Genomic DNA, 20,481 nt, shown 5'->3' with positions numbered 1-20,481 from the left:
TTATTTTATAATTTTGAAAATGAAATGAAATGGGGTTTAACATCCTACATCCTAGCTCATAAACTGGGCTAATGAAGACGGCATACACCATACAGTGTGCTATGAGGGAAATTTTGCCTGGACAGCGGCACTACAGCCTACTCTTATATCGAATTCAAACTGCCAAGGGATCTTTTACGTGCACGCCAATGTGTACACAGGACCTCGGTTTTTCGTCCCATCCGAACGACTAGACAGTTGTCCTTGTCAGGTCCTCCGTCCTGTATCACTGACAAGGGGAAGACACGTCGGAAAATCTGGATGAACTTTCTCAGCCAATTCAGAGATCGAACACCCGACCTCCAGGCTAGCGAGCCAGCGTCGTACCCACTTAGCCACGTGATCTCCTTATAATTTTGAAAAAGAATGTAGTGATTGTAAAAGCTAATAAGTTATCTGTTGCATTTGGCCTGTTATTTAAATATTTTATATTTGTTTTTAATGTTAAATATCCCTCTCAAACACAATTATATTTTAATTCTCTCCAGAAATTTTTGTAAAATATATACTGTAAATTAAAACTTTCATCTTTTAACTGTTGAGTCAATTTAAGTCATCTAATACATGTATGGTTTTTTTCTCAGTTAACAACATCAGAAAGATAAAAACAGTTGGAAATGGCTATTCATATTGTGGAAACTTTTCTCACAGAGCTTGATAATCAGGCAAAATGTAAGTAACATACATATTTGTATTTTTAATCAGGAAGTAGTTTTATACACTTGCTTGGTAATCTAGTTATTCTTCTTGGGGCAATGCCTAGGACTCTGCTATTTTAAGTACTTGGCATGCTTGATTTTTGCCAATCACATCCATTGATTTCCTTCAAGTTGTGATAGGGCCTATGTGTATTTTTACAGTAAATAGCAGTAAAATAATGATGGACAATATTTTACTTTTCAAATAGATTTCAATAGATTTTAAAGGGTAATATCCAATTTGTTGTCAATGGAAATAAAATAAGAATGGGTCCAAAAATAATTAGACATTGCCAAGTAAATAGGTGCTGCCATGATGTAGTAGGGAATCTGGATTTGCAGACAATACATGTATGAACCGGGTGAATAGTTGACCTATTATGAGACTTCAGTCCCAAATCTCAAGACTTTTTTCTGACTTAGCCTGACAAGGACAGCTGTCTAGTCCTTCGGATGAGACGAATATTGGAATGCACGTAAAAGATCCCCTGGCAGTTGGAATTCGATATAAGAGTAGACGATATTGCCGCTGCCCGGGCAAAATTTCCCTCATAGAACACTGTGTGGCATATGCCCGTCTTCATTAGCCGAGTATAGGAGTTGAACAGTAGGACGTTAAACCCCATTTCATTTCATTTTTCTCTCTTTTATCCATTTGATTTGAGCATAATAATCTGCCTGGGTCTTTAAGTGGACAAGACACAATAAGCGTTACGCAAAGTTGAAACCAAATAGAGACTCAGTCTCGATGTGGCAAAATAAATTGTTTATTTATACATTGTATTCTTATTGCCTACTTTTTATTTTTTTAGGCTGGAACACCCTTGAAAGAGTATTTGATGCATGATAACAAGAGAACCCAAGCATCAATTTATTTTATACTTCTGGGAAAGAATGCATTTGACCCAATTTTTAAATATTTATTTTTTGTTATTAATGTTAAATTTTCTTCCAAAACACAATTAGATTTTAATTCTCTTCAAATATGTATGTATAATATAGCAAGTAAAGTGACATATAAATCATTTAGAATTTGGTCGGAAATCATAAAGTATTTAATAGGCATTACTAGAAACCAAATGTAGATCAAATACACCAAGAATTACAAAAAACCTTGACCTACATTAAGGTGACTTTCCCTTGCTTATGAAATGAAATACGGTTTAATATCCTGCTTTTCTGTGTTCTTAGAGTGATTCTACCCTACTCTTATATCAAATATTTCAACTGTCAAGGGTTCTTTAAAGGGAACTCAGGGGGGCCGAATGGTTAACACGCACACATTTGTTCAGAAGGTCTGTCATTGAGTCAAATAATTCAATTTTCAAGGGTTCTTCAAAGTGAACGCAGTTGGGTTGGTTTCGATTCTGGGGGGTGAGGGGGGGTGGGTGGTGGCCGAATGGTTAGCACGTGCGTGCTGTATCATACGGCCTGTCATTAAGTCAACTGGCATGGTTTCGAATCCCCGGTTGTAGACAAGGAGTAGGGTCGCCTGTCCAATCTTGTGGGTTTTCTCCGGGACCTCCGGTTTCCTCCCACTGCTAAAGACCCCTACGCGCAAGCGAATTATTGAAATAAAATTAAACCATATGTTAGTCCCGAAATGACCTAGTTTGTGTCGAGTGGACGTTAAACCCCATTTCTCTCTCTCTCTCTCTTTGGATTCCAGCCTTGTACCCAATTATCCCTTGCCATATCCAACACTACTGAAAAGTGGGAACTATGCCGGAAAATCCAGTTGAAATTTCTCGGCCAACGCCTTATACTCACTGAACCACTGTGGCTTATGACTTGTGATTGTATATAATTTTTTTGTACATATGATATTTTTTTATTTCAATTCTGTAATCTTGATGCTTTGCTTCTTTTATTTATAAAATATTCATTTTGTTTGGGTTTTTTTTGTAATGTGGAAAAGGCTATACATCATTTTATTACTCCTGCAAAATAGTGCATTTTTCTTTTGTTAGTTTTCTGTGTATGCTAGTTATTTCTAGATGCCTCACAAATCACTTGTAGTGTGATTTTGTAGCACTTTTCAGTTTTTGAAATTGTTTCAATTTAGTGCATAATTAATCTTATTAGTGCTTGGTTTGGATGTTATTAAATTTAGATATATTTGAATTATATATTTTGGGGTATGGGGTAGGGATACTGTGTACATATCTTTATATTCTCAGTTCTTGTTTTGGGGTAAAGAACAATTTAAATAGCTATTTTATATTTTGTGATGGGTAAAGTGGGGGGGGGGGGGTCATTATATACAACACAATATAATTAGTATTAGAATTCTCTGTTTTTCTGTTAACATTTCAAATATCTATTTTGATGTATTAATTTACCTTTTCCTATGATTTTATGAATAAATAATAATCTTACAAATTTTTTTTTTGTTTCCTTCTTTTATCAAACTTTACAGGTCTAACAGAGCAAAGAGAGGGGTCCTGCATAGAAAGGTTGCTATACTGGATATAAATTGGGGAAAAATACAACACAAGTTTTTGTTGATGGTTATACACAAGTTTGTATGAAACCACACAAGTTTCAGAAATTTTAACACAAGTTTCAGAAATTTCAACACAAGTTTCAACACAAGTATTGTGTAGATTTTACACAAGTTTCAACACAAATTTTGTGTTGTTTGATACATTTTAACACAAGTTTTGTGTTGTTTGAACATTTAACACAAGTTTTGTGTTGTTTCAACACAAGTTTGTGTTGTTTCAACACAAGTTTGTGTTGTTTCAACACAAGTTTGTGTTGTTAAATAGAGACACCTTACTTGTGTTGAAACCAACACAAGTTTGTGTTGTTTCAACACAAGTTTTTTTTCAGTGTAGGGCCGTGAATCGACAAAGACAGAATTCAAGGCCCCAAGATCCAACAGATTTAGAAAATTAGGTACGCATGTTTTCAATATATTTATTGTAAATCAAATATTATAGTAATTTGATTGTAAATCAAATTTTGAATTAAAAACAGTAATAAGTACATGTAGTAATAATTATAAATAATAATGTTTTTAGCTTGCAACAGGGTACTTGGAAAGTAACGCTCCAAACTTTTTAAGGGCAGACATCAACAGTGGTAAAAGCAGACACGTGCTTCTTGCAACAGATACCCAATTACGACTGTTGAAGACATCAAAGATTTTGTTTTTGGATGGAACATTCCGGGTCGTCAAGAAACCTTTCGTACAGCTATTTTCAATACACAGTTTTATTTCTAGTGGTTCGAAAGTCAAACAAGTCCCCCTGGTATTTTGCCTTATGAGCAACAGAAGTAAATCGGACTACTGTCAGGTATGTGCTCTCATAATTATTAATTCTGAAAAAAAGGGTAATACATTTCATTAAGATTATACTTCATTTCCTTAAGATTGTACTTTACTGCCGGCCGAACATATCCAAGATACATTTTATGATATGTATAGCAAGACATCTGACGATAACGTCATTCGAGTTATGGAGTATGTCGAAAGACAAAGGATCACCAACCGAGTGTTCAGCGTGAAGAATTGGCCCGTGTTTATGCGCTCTATACGAACAAATAACGACGTAGAGGGGTGGCATAACCGGATCAATTCTCGCCGCAACACTCGGGGACCGGTGCCATTCTACCTACTACTGGAAGAATTGTACAAAGAGGGCTCCAAACTAAAGATGGACATGGTTTTATTAACTGAAGGTAAGATTTCGAGATGCCAACGAAGCAGAGTTGGAAACATACATAATAGGGTATTCTCTCTTTGGACCGACTATACGGACAAAAAGATCAGTACAAGTCGGCTATTGAGAGAATGTGCTTTTATGTATGGTCCCTCTGTGGAAGCATCGGAATAAAATATTATACGCTCTTTTCTTTTTTCAGTGGGTATTGGATTCTTCGGACAGAGAACCAACAATAAAAGGAATGAATAAATCGAACTATCTATAGAACTACAATAACATTTCTATGAATATTAACATTTAAAAAATTATATATTGATAATTTTAAGATATGGTGATTATTAATAAACTTGCTGTTAATTGCGCTTCAGTTTGGATGTCAATTATACTATGATTCATGTACTGATGCCATGAACCAAAATATTGAGTTAATAAAGAGGGTTTAACCACTTAATTCATAGGGTAGGCCTACATTACATAATTGTTTTAGGGATTCATACTGAATACAGATCATTAATGTTTCATTTCTTTTTCTGGGTTTATAACTTTTATATTTTAGCTTACTTTCCTGTTTATTGAGATACAGCTTGGGCTATACTATATACCGGAAAACACCGGCAAACAACCGGAAAACAACCGGAAAACATCGAAAAACAACCGGAAAACACCATGTTATACTAAACACCGGAAAAACACTAAATACCGAAAACACACTAAATACCGGAAACCACCCTATATAGGTAACCCGGAGAAGGGCTATACTATAAACCGGACACTAACCCTAACCCTAACCCAGGCACACAGAGGACCAGGCCCCCGGTTACCTATTTAGGGTGCCAGTTTCCGGGTTACCTATTTAGGGTATTTTCCGGTATTTAGTGTGTTTTCCGGTATTTAGTGTTTTTCCGGTGTTTTCCGGTATTCAGTATAAAATGGTGTTTTCCTGTGTTTTCCGGTATATAGTATTGCCGCTATAGCTTCATCTGATAAAATAATTTGTAGGTTGTTTTATTTTTTTAAGTTTTATTAACTTTTTATGTTTCAGCATATATTTTTTTTATTTCAGGATTTATACTGAAATACACTTCCTTGACTCTCCAGTATTTCAAAGAACATTTAGTAGACTTTTTACTCTCAGGGTCTTGGAGTGTATTCCAGTATGGTCTTTACGTTCAAGTGGCAGTGTTAGGGTTTGTGAACGTAAAGGCCACAACCACATTACTGCTGGCGGTCCAGTTTATGACCACTACTGCCGCTTTTGTGATTATGGTCTTTATGGTTCTTGCTGAATTCCTAACCACTAATTTGTTGAAGCTTTGTAAATAATGTATATAGAGATATATAGCTGACTTTACTGACTATCCCAGATTAAACATGTTGAAAACCAAACGTATAAGTATTAATTCATTTATTTTTCTGCAATGTTGTTTAAATTTGCAAACAGTTTAATAATTGTATTACACTGCATTGTTATTTTACAGGTGTCTCTAACTAAAATATGATTGTCAATATTTGCTATTTAAATTCTTGTATTTTTCTGTTACAATTATCTTAAATTTTCTAATAAAAACATAATAAAAAATATATTTCGTTTTTTTATTTTTGGGTCTATGTGGCTCGGGATCATAGCGTTGTGGCACTGGCTCATGTAAAAAAAAAATGGCCCTGGGTTAATCAGATAATTCTAATTTTGGGTCAATTTGTCATTGAAATTACAAAACCAGCCGCTGCCAGGCAGGATACGCCCACTTTTTGGAAATATGGATAGAAAACAAGCTAAAACGAAAGTGATTTTTCCTACAATCAAGGGTCATAATTCAGGAAATTACAATTCGATATGCGCAAATATCGAAAGGAACCGAGATCTTTGGGTTATAAACTTACATTTCAAGTTTCAACAAAATCGGATAGAAGTTGTGACCTCTATAGGGTCCACAGCCTTGATATACCATATTTTTACGCTATTTGAGAACGAAGGGCGGCCATTTTATCTGTCAGTTTTGGGCCGATTTTCACGAAATTCAAACTCAGTCGTCCTTAGGGTGTAACGTTGATATAATAATATGTTTTTTTAAATCAGATAAAAATTATGACCTCTATAGGGTCCACAAGCTAAAAATGCAATTTTTCGTACAATCAGGGGCCATAATTCAGGAAGTTATGTTCCTATATGCGCAAATATCGAAATTAACCGAGATCTTTGGGTTATAAACTTACATTTCAAGTTTCATCAAAATAGGATTAAAATTGTGACCTCTATAGGGTCCACAACCTTGATATACCATATTTCTACACTATTTGAGAACGAAGGACGGCCATTTTGTCTGTTAATTTTGGGCCGATTTTCACGAAATTCGAACTCAGTCATCCTTAGGGTGTAACGGTGATATAATAATACGATTTTTTAAATCGGATAAAAATTATGACCTCTATAGGGTCCACAAGCTAAAAACGTGATTTTTCATACAATCAGGGGCCATAATTCAGGAAGTTACGGTCCGATATGCGCGAATATCGAAAGGAACCGAGATCATCTTTGGGTTACAAACTTATATTTCAAGTTTCAACAAAATCGGATAAAAATTGTGACCTCTATAGGGTCCACAACCTTGATATACCATATTTTTACACTATTTGAGAACGAAGGGCGGCCATTTTGTCTGTCAGTTTTGGGCCGATTTTCACGGAATTCGAACTCAGTCATCCTTAGGGTGTAACGGTGATATAATAATACGTTTTTCTAAATCGGATAAAAATTATGACCTCTATATATTTGCAACAAAACACCACAAATCCTAGATTTTGATAACAAAATATTGAACATGAGGCTGACATTTACACATCTACACCAGTTTTGTACCAGGGTGTGGTCTCATTGGGCCTGGCATGTTTCAGGGTTCTAAGTTTGACTTTAAACAATAAAGGTTAGAAATACTTGAAATGTACAAAATAACCATTTCTTGGTAACAAATAACATTCCTAGCTGTAATTCAACCACAAATTCCAATTACTACCATTTAATTGTCAACACAGGTGCAACTAAATCTCCCAAAACACATTACTAAAAAAAGGGTGGGTGGGGCATTTATAGCCTCTCTAAACAGTATGGTGGGGCAAAAATGCATAGAAAGACTAGGATATTGCTTCCTACATGAAGGAAATGCAAGAATTTAATGTTTCAAAGAAGAAAAAAAAAAGCTAATTCTGGGTAAAACAGTGGCACAATTGAGCCAACCCCTGTTTTGAACATTTTGTACAAACCCTGCTGTACATTATTAACTCAGTGTTGCCAATTTTCAATTTTCTGCAGGAAAGCTGGAGCTATTTCTTAACCTGACAAACTTATAGATCCCATCTAAGTTATATTAGCAATGAAAATAGGGGCATTTTTAGACATTTTGACTCATTTGAGTAGTCATGAAAGCATTAAATTCTTCATCGAAAAGGGAGAATCTGGAGATTTTCTGTGAATATTCCTGATTTTTAGACAAAATTAGTTGAAATTTCAATACTGTTCACTTTATCTGTGCTTTCTGGGGCTGAATAAACCAAAATTGGACATTCAAATATTTTTCTTAATTTTAGAAATTAAATAAAAACTTAAAATTGAGAAATTTGCAGTAAAATCACAATTTTTTGCCAAATTATGATTTTTTTTTTAGAATTTAACCTTTTTTTAGTTTTTCTGCACTAAAAATATTTTATACATATTTTCTGATAATTTAGTCTTCATATTTTCAAAACTAAGGCATATCAGTCACAGCCCTGTTATACACAGACAGGCCACAGAACACTAAATATTTCTCCATTGACTTTAATGTTAATTCTCGTCACTTAGACCGGCTGTAACTTTTTCCCAAATTTTCGTTGGACAGAACACTTTCTACCACAGATGGAGCAACATGTGGCAAACTCTTGCCCAAAAGGACGTGTGAGGTTCTTTATGAAAAATTTGAGATACTCAAGCTGGAAGTAGAGACAAGTAAACATGCAATTCTCGGCCCTACATTTCGACGTAACCAACCTCACAACTCTTGTATCCTTCCGCCTGAAAATCATGAATATTCACCAAAACCTGGCAGAAAATGCATTTTCAAACCCTTTTTTTCGATTCTACACCAAAAAGTCAAAAAAAAATCGCCATGCAAAAGGGGGAAAAGGGAAAGGGAGAGAAAGACAAAAAATAACTTTGGCCCTACAAATTTTGGTAAGAGATCTGTGTCCCTATAACAACTACTAGTTTTACTTTCAATTCCACTTCCACTGACTTCAGAAAAGACGAGCTACCCACACATGCCCCAGACAGCACACCATATTTGGCCCAGATCTGGCAACATGTGGCAAAATGATTGGGCCGGATATGGCATGCCACATATGGGCCAGATCTGCCAGACATGGGCCAGACGTGGCCCAATCAGAGCCAGATCTGGCCCAGATTCGCTAATGCACACACTCGCCTTGCTAGCCCAGATCTGGCACACAGCTGGCAGGTTTTGGCAAAGATATGGCATGCCACGTGTGGGCCAGAGATTGCACAATTGGCCCTTGTCTGGGGCATCACTGGCCCAAATGTGGCCCACAGATGAAATTCATACCATGCCAGATGTGGGCCAAATAGGGCAACCCGTTATTCCCTGTCCTATTCCTCCTTCGTAAACCGAGGGGCATGGCCATGGTCTAGTGGTTTAACACTTGCTCGTGAAATTAAAAGGTCTGTCCTCCAGTCAAGTGGCGTGGTTGCGAATCCCTGCTTGCATGTGACAAGGACTGAAGGAGTAGGGTAGCCTGTCCAACTTCGTCAGTTATCTCTGGGAACTATATTGAAATAGGGTTGAACCATATGTTAGTCCCAAAATGATAGTAGAAATTAAGGATATCTTGCATGCAGCACACAAAACATACATTAACAACAAAAGCAAAATCTTAAATAATAAATTTATTCATCCATTTAACACAGCACAGTTCTATGGATAACAGTCACTTTATTATATACACACAACGTTTCGACAAGATTTCACTGTTCGTTATAAGGCATACAAATTATCCATGTCAATATCATTCTCCCCTTCTTCATTCTGCAGCTATCTCCTCCTCCTCTTCCCCGTGTTTTTGTTCTTCCCCCATTCAACCATTTTGTTTACAACATTTTTGAAATTATTTTCCATTGCATCCTAGTGGTGAAGTTATTTATCACACCTGCAATAAATGCAAAAAATGTACATAAAAAACATGTTTTTCCTTCTTTATATCAAGCATGGCCAAGGGGTCTGTCAATGCAAGTACATGTACCAAAGTATTAAGTCAAATAATTCTTATTTGCCAAGGCAAAAGAATAGTTAAATGAAGTTATTTATAATGAAATCACATAAATCTATCTAATTTAATAACCTCGTGGGTTTTCTCCGGGTCCTCCGTTTTCCTCCCACAGCTAAAGACCCCTACGTGCAAGCGAATTATGTAAATAAAATTAAACCATATGTTAGTCCCGAAATGACCTAGTTTGTGTCGAGTGGACGTTAAACCCCATTTCTCTCTCTCTCTCTCTCTAATTTAATATTATTGTAGAGAAATTAATCAAATGTACCACTGCAATGTCTTCAGTTTCTTGTTAGTACTGAATTCTATTAAGTTGTTTTACACTGAATTTTACAATTTTAAATTCAGCCAATGACCAAACAGATGTCAAGATAGTAATTGGGCTGTTCATTATGCTTTGTTGAAAGATTTACATGGTTGACCTGCTAGCTTCAACAAATTGTATAATCTGAGTACAGAATCTGCTATAGTAATTAAAATCTAACTACTCTGTAGCATGATACCCAACACTCAGGCTGTGTTCAAATAAACTTTGTCTTTATTTCATTGACTTCTTTCAAGAATAATTTATTATTTTTGCTTTAAAGATTTACATTTACTGGCTTTTGGGGGAGGGTGAGGTGAGAGGATTCCATTTATATTATTTTATTTTCTCACTTAATAAATAATGACGAGGGGTTTGGGCACAAAGAAACTTTATTGATGCAAGGGAGATACATGTACCTCCCTGCAGCCAAATGAAATATTTCACATTTATAATGAAAGCAATTGAACAACAAAGTCCCAAAGTGTCCAAACATTAAATATACATATACAGTGTGGGTTTTAACTTGTTATTTAGGATAGTGACTGGGCCATGATTTTGACCACGTCTGCGCGGAGTTGCGGAGAGGGGTCTAAGTATCTCTGGTAACAATTACTGGCCCAGTCACCTTGAATGCGGATCAGATCCGCGGGGATATTGCACTGCAAGGCGAAAGAGGCCCCACCCCGACAAAAGCTGTGACCTGCATAGTCGGAAGGGTTGATGCCTGCTAAGGCGAGGGTGTGTCGGAGTTTGGCGACAAAGATGGGGTAGGTGAGGGGTTTAAGCACCCCACTGTCAAGGAAAGTGAATGCTGGGGTATTGGAAGGAGCCGGACTGGTGCGGAAAGCTAAGCGACAGGCGGTCACGGGACAAAGCAGCGAGTTAGGGATAGCTGGGATAGGTACTCTCAGTTCTCGCTGTTGAAACTGGATTACCTTTGACCAGCGAACATGTAAATAGCAAATATTAGGCGAAAAATTGAAATCAGCGCGGCGTAAACAAGTGACATAAGTAGAGGTATCAGGCAGTAAATTGGATTTTCGGAAGAAGGAAAAGAACGCTACAAGACAGGCTGCCCAGAACGTTAGATCCAAGGCGGACGTAAAGTTTAGGCACCTGCATATTTTGCGAAGAATGTCAGGGGTAATCGGTAGTTTGGGTTTTGTAGCCTGCCCGAGATGCCTGCGAACTCCCTGGAGCAAAATCGATACATGCCAGGAGTCTAGGGGGTTCGGCAACCCAGCTTGTAGATGGACTAGACGGACAATATTTAGATAAGCTTTAACTGAATTGAAACAAAGGGTGGTGCTAAGGTGTGCTATATACCGCAATAAGTTGTTACGGGTAATATTGAGCGGAGAGAAGCCCCCTATTCAGCAAAAGTTCCAGTAAGTATGCAGCTGGTGGAGATAAGTCTTCTCGATATTTGGAGCAATGTCTTTTGTGTTGAAATGGGCGACTTGGGCATCTAGTCGACTCAGGAATTCGGACCTACTTTGTGACCCTGTAAAACAAAACAAAGGGCAGATGGAGACATATGTTGGAGTGAGCTATACAGGGAGGGTAGGTCACCTGGGAACAGGCGGTGGAAATGGTGAGGGTCGTGCATGCGCGAAATGCTGTCGGCCAAACCATTTTCCACACCTGGGATATGACGGGCAGTGACATAAAAATTACAAATTGAGGACAGCCAAAATAGATGGCGAAGAGCATACATGACCAGAGGGCTGAATCTACAAGTGCCCTTGTTTATACATGCGACTGTGGAAGTATTATCCGTATACATAATGACCCGTTTATTAGAAAGGTGAGGGCCCCATCTACACAAGGCAGCAATCACAGTCATTGTCTCTTTGTAGTTTATATGCATATCTGCCACTTGAGGGAAATCAGTCCCAATGAAGGAAAAACCAGTCACCATTATAGAATCCACCCCCCGCTTCTGTACATGCGTCGGTCACGATGGATGTAACTGGAAACCGCGATAACAATAGAGTTTTGCCATTGAAGGAAACAAGGCAATGCCTCCACCACAGTAGATCGGCCAGCAACTGGCCCGTAATGCGCGTGCGATGATGCTTAAGCTTGAGGCTATTCAGGCAGTTCAGGAGACGCCGGCAAATTACTCGCCCGCCGCGTATAACACTGCTTGCAAAATTTAATTTTCCCGCGAGCGATTGTAGCTGAGCTTTTGAGATAAGTTTCTTTTCCAAGGTCTTGTCCAACACTGATTTTAGGTCCTCTAGTTTTTGAGGGGGTAGTCTCAGGGTCATAGCGACTGAGTCTATCTCAATTCCAAGGAATGGTAAACACTGGCATGGGTCGACAACCGTGTTCCAATTGATCGCAAAGCCAAGAGAGCGAAGTAGGGAAATGAGGACGGCCAGGGCTTCAGCGCAGGATTCCCTTGAGCGGGAACACACAAAAAAATCATCTAAGTAGACCACCATATTTGGATATCCAAGCCGGCACATTATGCGACGCACTGCCTGGGTTAGTCGATGAAATATTCCCGGGCTCTGTTTGGCCCCGAAAGGGAGCTTAGTGTCATATAAATAGCACCAACGCCCGTTTATCCACCATTTTAAGCCAGTGACCCCTCTACTAGCAGGGCTAATATGAACTGAGCGATACGCAGATTTCAGGTCGCACTTTGCCATATAAAAGCCTTGTTGCACCAGCGCCGCTGCATCGTCAACCTGTAATGCAGTATGGATGCCACTTGTCCGCACAGCCCCTATTCGTAGTTTTTTGGCGATGCGTTGTTATTATTACCGGCCCCTGGAGGAGTCGATGCATGTGTAGCGGCGGAGTGAGACTGAAAACACCCGGGTATAAAACACACATGCCTGAACCTACACTCCGAAAGGCTGCATCCCCGCCAGGAGTTGTAGTTTCTACAAATTACCTCTCCTGCAGGGGTATAAACACTGTGTGATGGTGCATTTATTGGGCGCTTTCCGTTCCCCGATTTTCCCGTCTCATGACTGGTACTAGTAGCCTTTGGTTGGAGGTGCAACGTTTGTAGGTGGGTGACCACGACACCCCATCGGAAGTTATGGTTAGCCTGGAGCTGCCGGTATTCCCGGTCGTAGAAGAGAACGGAGATCCTGTCGAATCGCGAAAACAGTTCCAAAATCCGAGTAGAATAAGCGAGATAGTCTTTAATGTTGACACAGGTCGAATCCATAAAGTTTACCAGGATGGCAATGTTCGCCAGACACCATTGAGCGATCGTCACGGTTTCTAGCTTTGGTTTCCTTGGGTGTGCTCTCTTGATAACGAGATCATTGCCTCCCGCTGTCGTTTGGCTCAAGGTGAAATTATCGTCCTCGACTTCGAGATTGGTCCGTGGGGGATAAAATCGACAATGTCCAGGAACATCTTACCTTGCGTAGCCGCCTTTCGTAGGAAAATCTGTGGGTCATTCCATGAAACATCGTTGACGAGAGGGGGGAGGGCTTGATTGCCACTGTCCCCTGTAATCTGCACCGGGTCATTTGCCCCGCCTCTCATATTGTTAGACAGTTTTTCAATTAACTTCTGCATGTTCACATCCTCCGCCATATTTTCACGCGCTACATCCGGGCCCGCCGAGTTTTCGCGGCATTCGGTTTGTGCTTCTGTTTGCTGTATCTGATTAACCAATGCCGCTTTCCGTGCCGCAAACGTCGGCGAGATCTTCCACTTCCAACAGAGCCAGGGCCTCAATACAATCAAATCCCATTTTGACCAAAGTCGCCATTGTGTGGTGTGAGAGCCGACATTCCGTGGCCAGCCGAGTGAATGCCAAGTCTCCATTTTCATTATTAATATTCTCTCTCTGTTCTGCACCGGCGTCCGAATCAGGTTAGGAAACTTCTAATAGATCAGTAAAGCGTGCAGGTACTGCCCGACGACTCTTTGATCGTCGGTCCTTCGACATAATAACCGCATGTAACTTAGACAAAGAAGTTAAACAAAGAAAGTATGCTGATTACGTGAGAGCTGGCACTCGCTTGACCTTGCAGCGCCTCGTGCCAAGGCGCGAACTCATTCTTCCTATGGGGGGTTGCAGGAATCAAATTACCCTCTAGAGGGTTAAGACAATTGTAGAGCACCACCTAGGGGGCGTGGCTAACGAGCAGACAGCTCGATAAATTAAACTTAATTAAAACCTTAATAAACAAATATAGTACCGGTACATTAAAAAAATATTATTTTAAGATTTTAATATTTATTTGTAATAAAACTAATATAGAACAAGGGAAAATTCTACTGAAAACTAGATGTCATATTCTGAGCCGAAATTTATTGTGTTGATATTTTGAGGCATTTGGCCAGTTGGATGTGGGCCATCTCTGGCCCAGATATGGCAAACTTTTTGCATAATATTATTTTTTCAAATGTTTTGAATATAAAACAAAAAATTTAAAACTGTTAAACAAACTGACAAGATATTCTTAGATACCAGTTACAAAAATAAGTTTAATTCATCAGTAGTGAGCCAATAGTTGCCAAGTGTTAGCCAGATATGGCCAACATCTGGCTGGATATGGGCCACATCCAGCCAGATGCTGCCAGATGTGGGCCATACTTGGGCCAAAGCTGAGTGGCTGTCTGGGGCGCACTTAACAGCAACTTTTTTTTAATTCGAACAATGGCGAACACATGGCAATGTTATTTTAAATACTAATGTGGGGGTTTCGTAGGTGATAAGCGTTGAGATAAACTTTGACTCGCCTTATTCTTGCCCATATATAGAAATGGCTTATATTATCGGCTCTATATTACATTAAACTTGAATTAACGCTCGTACCACGTGAAAATTCTAGAGAAACCCGCCATTTTGTTGAATGGCTGGAGATGGATAGTTCGGAGCTTCTGATTGGATAGCGTGGGTCAAGTCGGCTAATGGGAGAGCGGGTTCTGAATTGTGATTAAAATCCATGTCAAGGTTCATGCACGTGCATTCTACAGTACAGAGCGTATAGATAGGGTATATAAGGCCACTTAAAGTCAGTCTTAGTCGAACGGTCGGGGGGTGCGAACGTCAGCTGAAATATTATTTATTTCGCTCTGTGGTAAGCATCTCAAGGGGAGACTTTGTCTTCGGTGATCGGCAAGTTCCGCAGGAATAACCCATTATTCCGCTCGGGGCAAGTTCGATCTCCGGGGTAGAGTTTTGCCTTTAGTCCTTAAAGGACAATATTGGTGACAGTCATTATCACATATGTGTTAGAGCTGGTTAGACACATTCCAAACTAGCACCAATATTGTCCTTTAAGGCTAAGTCGGGCGTTCCATACTATAGGGAAATATTGGTTTATTAGTAGAGTTATGAGTTTAAGTTTCTAGTTATATTAAGGGTTCCGTTTAGGTGACGTAAGATTCGTTGTCTTCTTCTGTGCGAGTGTTGTAATTTCGGGCTGAGGCAGGCATCAAGTTGTGATGTATATATTATGAGTAGAATTTCGAGTTATTAGTTATTTCACGGGTTCCGTTTGGGTGACGTAAGATTCGTTGTCTTCCTCTGTGCGAATGTTGTAATTTCGGGCTGAGGCAGGCATCAAGTTGTGATGTATATATTTATTAGTAGAATTTCAAACGGGTTCCGTTTGGGTGATGTAAGATATGTTTGCTTTCCTCTGTACGAATGTTGGAAGTTCGGGCTGAGGCAGGTATCAAGCCGTGATTTTTATGTTTATTCGAGGAGCTATAGTTTCTAGTTATTTTGCGGCTTCCGTTTGGGAGATGTAAGATTTGTGGCGTCCCTCTGGATGAATATTATTAGTTCAGACTGAGGCAGACGTCAATCGTTGTCTTTCCTAAGTTTGATTCATTTGGCCGTTTTCATTCGGAAGATATAGAACTTTGTTTAGACGGGACGCTTAGTTTCTTGTTTGATAAAGAGACATAGTTGATGAACTTGGCAGAGTCCTTTTATTTCAGCTGGTTTACCATTGGAGGAGAGAAGACCAGCAGTTACGAACGCGCGTTTCGGTCTTTCAATCTTTGTATTTTCCGAAATAAAAAATTTGAAACTTTATAAATGTGTTCTCTTTTCCTTCGGTTCACGCGAGAAACCTGACATCCTGCATACGAACCTGGACTTCCGGTTTGCATAAGAGTCGGTCACTCCCACCGATCGAGTGCAAATCGATAACACCCCGTCCTGTTACATATTTTTGGCGAGCTTGCCAGGATGTCAGATAACTTCTCCGTGGATTGAGGTCAAAGGGAAACTTTTATTTAATAAATCGTAAGTAATAAGTTACAGAAAGTTAGTTCCAGGATTAGATATAGGTGTCGGTTGTATAGTTTACTTAAAGATAAATACAGTGTATAGTTACTTAAGGATAAATATAAAAGTAGTATTTTAAGATGGACAAATATTCATATAGTAGGCCTATCAATGAAATGACAAGTAAGGTTCATTGTGTGGATCGGGGGTCTTCATATAATCATCTATTATCGACTTCTGCTAAGGTGTCCATGAGTAATACGTCTCGTATAGGTGGTAGTTGTTTTAGGGAGTCTTGTTACTCACTTGTACCGCCAACGACGCAATATAAAATTAGTTCTGCTCCTATAACGTGCCGGAATCCTGAATTTCTCCCTAGTAGTAGGACTAGGTATGTTGATGCAGGTTACTTTCCGGGGGACGATTCAGATAGTTGTGTCTCTGAACCTGTGGCTAGATCTAGAGATGGGTTTACCGGATTAGTTTCTGAGGGGGATATCTCTCGTAGGCATGTGTCGGATACAGTTTATTATAGCAGGGAAGGTTATCCCGGTAGGTCGAGTTTGAAGGAGATTCCCCTAGCTCCAATGCCGTATATGTCAACTGAGACGTGCACCTCGTCAGCCCCTAGATATACCAGTACTCCTCACCCTTATGAGTCGGTTCTAAACAAAGATGTTTATGCAGGAATTGGACCTAGTGACCCAGGTTATATGCCCCAGGGACAATATCCCTCTCGTCAAATTATGCGTAGGGAAAAGGAGCCAGATAAGTTTAATGGAGATAATGATGATTGGCCAGATTTCTTAATTCAGTTTGAGCAAGTGGCGGAATGGAACGGGTGGTCATCCCTAGAGAAAGCGCAGCAGCTTGTAATATGTCTGCGGGGTAAAGCCCTTAAACTTTTGAGCACTCTTGCACCCTACAAATTAAGGCAATATGATGAGTTAAAGGTTATGCTCACCCGTAGGTTTAGCCCAGCGGAGCGACTTGCTACTCACAGGGTCGAGTATAGGAATAGACGCAGATATAGGGATGAATCAGTTGTAGATTATGGGTATAGTTTAAAAAGTTTGGCTAGGAAAGCTTTTCCCGAGTCTTAAATCTGGAATCTTTGGTGATTGATCAATATATCCATGGGCTGGGTAATCATGATCTTAAGAAACATGTTCAGTTTTGCTACCCCCAGACAATTGAACAGGCCATCGCCGTAGCGGTTGAATATGAGGCGGTGGAGGGGCCTATAGACCAAATACGGAAGCCCAGTTATGAGGAGTTCAGGCCTAGGAATAGTGAGTTCGAGGATTTCAGGGTACAAATCGCCGACATGATTGATAGGAAATTTAAGGAAAATAGGGCTAACACCTTCCGGCCACGTAATGAACACCGGGGGGATAATGAAGGAAGTGATAGGCCTACAACCGAGAATTACATTCCGAGAGATGGGTGGAACCGGGGTAGGAAGTTTCCTTCTCAGGATGTTAGGAATGACATGCAAGTTGATAGACGACCACGTTGCTTTCACTGTCAGGAACCCGGGCATTATAGGCCTGACTGTCCAAAGTTGAAATCTTCACAAACTTCGGGGGAAAGTCCTCCTTTAAACAAGTAAGGACTGATGATATAGCTGCATCATCAGTCCCCAATCTTCCAAAGCAGCCTGAAAGTATATGTGTAAAGGATATTAAACATATTAGTATTGGCGATAATAATAAAGGAAAATGTACTCGAATTGAAAATAGTATTGACAATATTAAAGATAATAGTAGTGAAAATCAGTCTCAAACCATTAGGAAAGGTACTGCATTTTGTGTATTCGTCGCAGTAAGTGTGCCTGGCATACAGTTACAAAACATGTTATTGGACACAGGGTCAGCTTTCTCGTTGATATCAGTTGCAGGGTATGAAAAGATGAGTCCCCACCCACCTTCATTGCAGGATACGAATGTTGTTTTGAATACAGCAGATGGGAATCCCTTGAAGCCAAAAGGGGCTATTTATCTACAGGTGGAGATAAACGGCCAAATGTATACACACCCATTTTTGGTGGTTGACCTGAGCATGGATGGTATTCTGGGTATGGATTTTATCTGGGACTATAAATGTAGTATTGATTTTGAAAAAATGATGCTAACTACTAATAAAGGATTAATTACCCTACATACTAATAAAGTAATTTCAAATTGTGCACGAGTTATGCTTGGGGAAACAGTACGTATTCCTGCAAGGTCAGACAAAACAGTTAGAGAATTTACTCATGACGAAATCCCTAGTAACTGTACATCTAACGAGACATTGTTAGTAGCCAAATCCTTAACAGATAAGAGTAAGCACATATCGGATGAATCACATGGCAATACAGATGCACTTTCTCGAAGCCCTACACGTAAATGCCCCACTGTTAAATGTAGAGACAGCTTTTCGGAGCATAGAAATAAAATTGGTTTCAGTGAGGCAGGGATTGGTAAAGAGAGTTTTGAACAGACGAGTTTCAACTTGTCGCTTGATAAAACTCTGTTACCGTTTTTCAAGAGTAATGGCAGCAACAAAGCTGGTAGTTGGAATGAAGGTGATAGAGAACACGACATCTCCATTCCAAATTGGTTACTCAACTGCGCTGGTAGTGGTGTAGGAGGACCAATTTATCAACGTATCGTAGATCACAATGAGAGACCAGCTCGAGCCCGAATTAAATCTTTCGACAGGAAGTGAGGACTGATGAATAACTAGAATCTATTTTTTTAATTTTCGTTTGTTCGTTGGGGTTTCTGGGGTCTAGTCCTCACGCCTTTCTGTGGGTCAGACGTTCAGTCTTAACGTGGGGGGGGGGGGGGAATGGGGGTTGACCAAACAGATTTCAAGATAGTAAATGGGCTGTTCATTATGCTTTGTTGAAAGATTTACATGGTTGACCTGCTAGCTTCAACAAATTGTATAATCTGAGTACAGAATCTGCTATAGTAATTAAAATCAAACTACTTTGTAGCATGATACCCAACACTCAGGCTGCGTTCAAATAAACTTTGTCTTTATTTCATTGACTTCTTTCAAGAATAATTTATTATTTTTGCTTTAAAGATTTACATTTACTGGCTTTTGGGGGAGGGTGGGGGGAGAGGATTCCATTTATATTATATACAGTACCGGTACATTAAAAAAATATTATTTTAAGACTTTAATATTTATTTGTAATAAAACTAATATAGAACAAGGGAAAATTCTACTGAAAACTAGATGTCATATTCTGAGCCGAAATTTATTGTGTTGATATTTTGAGGCATTTGGCCAGTTGGATGTGGGCCATCTCTGGCCCAGATATGGCAAACTTTTCGCATAATATTATTTTTTCAAATGTTTTGAATATAAAACAAAAAATTTAAAACTGTTAAACAAACTGACAAGATATTCTTAGATACCAGTTACAAAAATAAGTTTAATTCATCAGTAGTGAGCCAATAGTTGCCAAGTGTTAGCCAGATATGGCCAACATCTGGCTGGATATGGGCCACATCCAGCCAGAAGCTGCCAGATGTGGGCCATACTTGGGCCAAAGCTGAGTGGCTGTCTGGGGCGCACTTAACAGCAACTTTTTTTAATTCGAACAATGGCGAACACATGGCAATGTTATTTTAAATACTAATGTGGGGGTTTCGTAGGTGATAAGCGTTGAGATAAACTTTGACTCGCCTTATTCTTGCCCATATATAGAAATGGCTTATATTATCGGCTCTATATTACATTAAACTTGAATTAACGCTCGTACCACGTGAAAATTCTAGAGAAACCCGCCATTTTGTTGAATGGCTGGAGATGGATAGTTCGGAGCTTCTGATTGGATAGCGTGGGTCAAGTCGGCTAATGGGAGAGCGGGTTCTGAATTGTGATTAAAATCCATGTCAAGGTTCATGCACGTGCATTCTACAGTACAGAGCGTATAGATAGGGTATATAAGGCCACTTAAAGTCAGTCTTAGTCGAACGGTCGGGGGGTGCGAACGTCAGCTGAAATATTATTTATTTCGCTCTGTGGTAAGCATCTCAAGGGGAGACTTTGTCTTCGGTGATCGGCAAGTTCCGCAGGAATAACCCATTATTCCGCTCGGGGCAAGTTCGATCTCCGGGGTAGAGTTTTGCCTTTAGTCCTTAAAGGACAATATTGGTGCCAGTCATTATCACATATGTGTTAGAGCTGGTTATACACATTCCAAACTAGCACCAATATTGTCCTGTA

At 39.4% G+C, this 20,481-nt stretch overlaps 1 long non-coding RNA gene across 1 annotated transcript; it reads left to right on the top strand.

The window, feature by feature from the left end:
* The first annotated feature begins 629 nt into the window (after positions 1 to 629).
* On the top strand, positions 630 to 3,119 carry LOC126808788 (uncharacterized). Its single transcript, XR_007674767.2, has 2 exons — positions 630 to 711; positions 1,550 to 3,119. It is a non-coding gene; the product is annotated as an uncharacterized LOC126808788 (long non-coding RNA).
* The last annotated feature ends 17,362 nt before the right edge of the window (positions 3,120 to 20,481 follow it).

Source organism: Patella vulgata, chromosome 1 (genome assembly GCF_932274485.2).
Source record: "Patella vulgata chromosome 1, xgPatVulg1.2, whole genome shotgun sequence".
Taxonomy (NCBI): domain Eukaryota; kingdom Metazoa; phylum Mollusca; class Gastropoda; family Patellidae; genus Patella; species Patella vulgata.
Note: the sequence above shows the minus strand (reverse complement) of the source record. Positions and strands in the feature narration are given on the sequence as shown.